The sequence below is a fragment of the Triticum aestivum genome, chromosome 6B (assembly GCF_018294505.1).
Source record: "Triticum aestivum cultivar Chinese Spring chromosome 6B, IWGSC CS RefSeq v2.1, whole genome shotgun sequence".
In the NCBI taxonomy this organism is placed as follows: Eukaryota; Viridiplantae; Streptophyta; class Magnoliopsida; order Poales; family Poaceae; genus Triticum; species Triticum aestivum.
In genome coordinates, this window is record NC_057810.1 from 82,936,162 (window position 1) to 82,942,268 (window position 6,107).

General features: G+C 46.3%; 1 pseudogene; it reads right to left on the reverse strand.

The window, feature by feature from the left end:
- Positions 1–105: 105 nt before the first annotated feature.
- Positions 106–3,826, reverse strand: LOC123135935 (uncharacterized; annotated as a pseudogene).
- Positions 3,827–6,107: the final 2,281 nt, after the last annotated feature.

Genomic DNA, 6,107 nt, shown 5'->3' on the forward strand with positions numbered 1-6,107 from the left:
ATCAAGAATCCTTCCCAGCATCCAAACTAGCAGTGAAACAGCTATTTGTGCAGGCACAGTTCAACAAACAGGAACTGCCTCCCAATTCCCAGGTACAAATACTGATCGATTCAACATTCATTACCCAGAATATGTTTGAAAATAGCTCATCTCGGAACCAGATGGAAACTCAAAACCGCACGGACAATGGGGCATCATGGAACGCGAGCAAAATACAAGAAGCGAGATAACCAAATGCATGCACACTAGCACACACACCAAATGCAAGCAGGGTCGCGAACTTGGTAAACATGCTTGCTCCGAAAGCAGCAAGTCAATGTGCCTTCGACCTTCAAGCCAGTTGACAGATGCCCACAGAAACTAGATAATAGACGAAAGTTGTCAAATTAAGCAAGTAATTCCTACAAGTGCACTTCACAGCCGAGTGGCGCATGCTACAGAGAGTCAATCTCCGTGTGGAACATACAGAATAGAAGCGCCTACAGCCAACAATGCAGTTCTTCATTTCAGTGACCAGAATGTAACCTGCGGGGCAAGCAATATCACGAGTCAAATAATTTTGCACCATTCATATCCAGGAAAAGCCATTGGAGTTGTTCTCATAAATTTGTATGACTCTAAACAGTAAACATTAGCTTCACCATTGTGGAACTGTGCCAAAAGCTCCAAAGGCAAATCATCTCAGCAATATTATTATTTATCAGACAAAACCAACACTTGAAACAGAGAATAACTGTAGGAAATTTGCAGTGTGGTGGCACACATTCAGCATCAGTAAAAGTAAAACAAAATTATATCCCCAGAGCACAGTGAAATGCAAGTAGTTCATTTGCTACTACTCCCTCCGTCCTGAATTACTTGTCGCAGTGGATGTATCTAGAACTAAAAAATGTCTAGATACATCCATTTCTACGACAAGTAATTCCGAACGGAGGGAGTACTTATCATAATAACGTTCTCATCTCTGAGAAGGGAACAAGCATATGCATAAGTAGGGAATGGGGAAGGGTCCTAGTTTATCAGTCATTGAAGGGCTAGAGGGAGAAGAACCCGAGACTACCAGAAGGTACTGGGGGAGTACCTACAAGGAGGTGAACTGAAAGCAAGGCTGCTGGACGCAACGGGAAGGCCAGTCAAAGTGCACATCCAGTGAAGAGGGGTAAAATGTCAGTAAATAAAAGAGAAGGCAGATGGGTGAAGGCAAGTGGAAGAGAACAGAGAGCTGCTGAGGAAACAGGGTTTGGAGAAAAGATTCAAGATGCAGCCCAAAGCATAGGATGTGACCAGATGGGCAGGACCTACGCTAAGTAAACAATTATAGAGAAAATATGTCCTCTCTTGCAATTTGATACTTGAAATGACAGTACAAAGCAAATCAATACATTTTTTGAAGGAACAGTTCTGATTCCTCAACAAGCCAACATACATGCAGAAGATAGCCTTACCTACTCTGCCAGTACATGACAACAGCATATTTAACCAGACAATCATCTTATTTATTGTGCATAAGATCAGATGCACCATGTCTACCACCAATGCCTGTTACTGCAAGCATAAGAAGTTAAACAACCAATGTCATTCCAACAAAAAGCCAAACAGATATGAGGAGACATCAAGGAGATATTTACATAACTCATAGTTGTATCTTGAAAAAGAAGCAGAGTCTTGATAGAGCATTAGGAGAAGTGATGTGACTATTCAGATTTAGATTATCCACAAAGAGGTTAAGCCTAAAATATGAAATTAAATATCTTATTATTTTTCTCATACGAATGAATTCATCCCTTGCAACAGACTCTCCTAAAGTGCTAGAGTGAACAATTATTTGAATTTTCCATTATTGATTTAAGAATATTGCAAGATAGCAGAGATAATAATATTGATTGAAAGAAATAGACTAAGCTTGAAGCTTCTAAATGTACCTATTGAGCTGCCTATTTGACATTTCAGTAGGTTCAAGCTAGTTTTTCATTTTTGTCCTCAACTTCCAGTTGATAGGTATTTTATCATGAGAAAAACTTTAAAGCAGTTATGAACTAAAAGTAGCCTTATATAATTCTTGCATGTGTCATTAGGCGGGCAACAGTGAAATATAGTTCAGTGAATTTGCCAATCTTGGAGTTCTTTTCTCTATAGATATTTTATATAGTGAACTGATAAAAAAAACAGATTGCTACTTCTAACGGGAACCACATTATAATGAAACATCGCCACATTTTATTTTACTGCATCATCTATGACAGCCCATCATCATCTTGGTATGGAAGCCAAATTGGTGACATAAAAAACATAGCAAACACTAGCTACAATAACTATAAGTAATACATGTGAATCCATATATAACCATCACATAAAAAGCACCCAAACAAGCATCATTACAGAAACAAAATCACTATACGCTGAAGAGGTCACGGATCAGCAAAATAAGAATAAATGATATGACACTACTTAAAATTGTTGGCTTAACACAAAATGATGTGAACATGATTTCATCAGCCAATTATCAACACATAACTTGGTTTTGTTCTGACCGCAATGAAGGGCATGGTATTATATACCTTCAGTGTAGACACTTTCGAATGGATGATAGTGAGAAATTTGCATAGTTTTGAAAAGCTTCTTGAACTTTAATGACTCGAGATGGATTGTGAAGAGGCCAACAACCGTCCACAGCAACAACACATTGTTGTTTTCAGCAAACCCTAGCATCACTATGCGCTCTTCCTCCTCTGGATTCAGGGAAAGTAGCTTGTTAAGTTGAATAGTTCTTGCAAGCGCCCATGAAGCAATACCATCACAGTCAGTCAACCTCTTCCATAATTGGGAGGTGCAGCGGTCAGAGTCGGAAATTAAGAGGAAACCCAGCCCACCGGCCTCTGCCCGCATAAGCTTGAAGTTGTGCCTGCCACGCACATCTGGCACCTGTATCACAGCTAGACTCTGCTTCTCCAAATCAAACTCGAGAATTCCATCCAGATTACCAGCAAGCGCCCAGTAAAGGGAATCTCCAGCCAGCAAAGCATCACCGGTAATGATGGTGAAAAACTGGGATCCATGAGCCTGGTCCGGAATGGGTGTGGAGATGAGATTCCCCCATAAGCCGGTCTTTGACGAGTAAACAACGGCGAGCGCTCGTCTATGTTTCGGGCCGTCGCCGTCTGTCACTGCCAAGACCACCTGGAACTGCTGGACGTCTCCGGCGGCGCGATACACCGCCCCGCTGATCCCAATCTTCTCCGCGCGTGCCGCGACCACCGGGGGAATGGTCAGGCGGTGCTGGTCGCCCGTGACGGGATCCCACACAAGGATCTAGAGACGCTCCGGAAGGAAGATGAGTAGGAGGCCATGGCGGCATCCGAGGGAGACGAAGTAGTCGCCGTCGTCGCGCTGCAAGGGGAAGCGCCCAAGAGGAACACGGTCAGGGGCGTCCAGGGTAGGATGGAAGAAGAGGCCATCAAATCGGTCGAAGAAGCCGAGGAGAGGAGGGTTGCGGCGGTGGCGGAGGCGGAAGCGGCGTCGGAATTGGGGATCTGAGACGAGGCGGCGCCAGCTCTTGCAGACGAGGGATGCGCGGGGGAGGGAGGAAGGCTGCGGGGGGAGGCGGAGCAGGATCTCGGAGAGCAGGTCGTCGTCCTCCAGCGGGGATGCCGCCGGCGAGTGGGGGCGGCGGCGGAGGCGGAGGCTGCTCATCTCGCCCTCCTCGCTCACTGATGCGGATGGCTTTTTTCTCCTTCTGGAAGATGGTGCGGATTCAACGAGTGCGGATGAAAGCGTGGTGAGACTCCAAAACTGGGATGCACACTGAAGTCTCACCACGCAAAAAATCCCAGTTTTGCGGTGTGTGAAAAAATATAAATGGGATGGAAATTTGAAGTGCAGGAAATTTCCATCACATTTATTTGTTACGTTGAAAACATCCTATAATATATAGCTTACAGTGTACTCCCTCCGTCCGAAAAAGGTTATTCCTTAAATGGATGTATTTAGCACTAAGTTACCAAGTTAGTATCAAATATATCCATTTGAAAGAGAAGGTTGGGACAAGTTTTTTCGGACGGAGGGAGTACAATTTTTATTTCATACAAGTAAAATAATGCACCGTCATACTTTTATTTCTTTATGTTTTCTACGGTGATAGCATTGCAAGATTACAAAACACAAGTCTTCCAGTAAATATTTTTTTTTCTCGGCTAGCACAGAGCCAACTGGTATCACAGCTTGTGTAGATAAAGCTGGAGGATGATCTCAAATTTGAAGAATCCACTTCCTTTACAAAACAGGTCTGGGGACTTTTTTGGACCACCGAATTGGCATGTTAAGCAACCGGCAAATGTTGAACTCATCAACTCACAGAATGCATGGCCATCAAGCAAGTAATCAGGCACAACTATTTGGCTGAAGCAAAGTCAGTCTATCTTATCATGCCCATAGATAAGATAAGAGAGGGAAGTTAGCATGAGAAACATTTCAGTTTGTTAGGCCACTACTCAATTTTGAAGAAACATATACATGTGAGCTTTAAGAGCAACTCCAATGGGGCGACCCATTTCGTCCGTTGTTGTCTGTTTGGATCAGCGCGGACAGAAAAGGCGGCCCAACGCGCCGACCCAAACGGACGCGCGTCCGCTTTTCGTCCGCATGTGACCCATTCCCGGCTCATTTTTGAGCCGGATTTGCGTCGGCGCGGACGCGCGCACGCTCGCCCTCTCCTCCTCCGGGCCCGCTGGTCTGTGTCACATTGCCCATACAACAGCAACCCTCGCCCAACTCCTCCGTCGCCGACGCCTGTCCTATTTTTGCCGGCGACTCTGCCAGCTGTCGGGGCATCCACATCCGCCCAGCTACGCCGCCCACTCCCACGTCGTCCGCCACCGCCGTCTTGCCGCTGGGAGCCTACTGCTTCCCACCCAGCGCCCCCCCCATCGCACAGCCGCTCCCGACCATGAAGCTGCCTCGCCGCCCGGCCAGATCCTCACCGGCAAGCTCGTCGGAAGCCGGCACGCTCGTCGGACGACGGCAGGACAGCTAGCTGGTCCGTGCGCGCCGCAACTCCCTTCGCCGGCCATCTCCTTTGTCGACGCCCGCAAGCTGTTCGACAGTTTGCCAAGGTACAAAATGGACTCCGCCGACGAGTTTTTTTTCCATAATTTCCTTTGTGACTCCGACGATTCGTCCTCCGATGACGAGGAGGAGATATTGGTTGCCGTGTTGGTCCATCACCACCTCAACAGCCAACGGCCATTGTTCCGTGGTTCCATTCCGGGCCACCTTCCGGCGTTGAATCTCAACCGAGAGAGCCGACATTTTCTTCTTTGGAAGGACTACTTTGATACAACAAACCTGCTGTTCAAACATCAGAAATTACGACGCCGTTTCCGTATGAGTAGACATCTTTTCAACCGTATTAGAGAGGGGGTGGTCGGCTATGATGACTATTTCGAGTGCAAAAAAGGATGTCGTTGGCAAGATTGGTTTTTCCTCTTATCAGAAATGCACTACCGCCATCCGAATGCTTGCATACGGAGTGCCCGGTGATCTCATTGACGAGTACGTCCGTATGAGCAAGTCTACTTGCTGAGTCCCTGTATAAGTTTTGCAAGACTATTATTGTTGTGTTTGGCCCTGAGTACTTGAGAGAGCCGACTGTTGAAGATACAACCCGTTTGTTGGTGATGAATGCCAGCAGGGGCTTCGCATGGATGCTTGGTAGTATAGACTGCATGTATTGGGAGTGAAAGGACTGCCCTTCTGCTTGGCAAGGGCAGTATAAGGGCCATGTCAGGGCTTGTACTATCATACTTGAGGCCGTGTCGTCTCAAGATCTCTGGATCTGGCACTCTTTCTTTGGCATGGCCGGATCACACAATGATATCAACAAACTTCAGCACTCGCCGGTGTTTGCTAGGCTTGCCGAAGGCAACAACCCACCGGTGAACTTTACTGTCAATGGCCACACCTACGACAAATGATACTATCTGGGTGACGATATCTATTCTTAGTGGACCACTATTGTCAAGACAATACCCAACCCTGTCGGAGAGAAGAGGAAAAGATTTGCCCAAGAGCAAGAGAGTGCTAGGAAGGATGTCGAGCATGCCTTTGGTGTT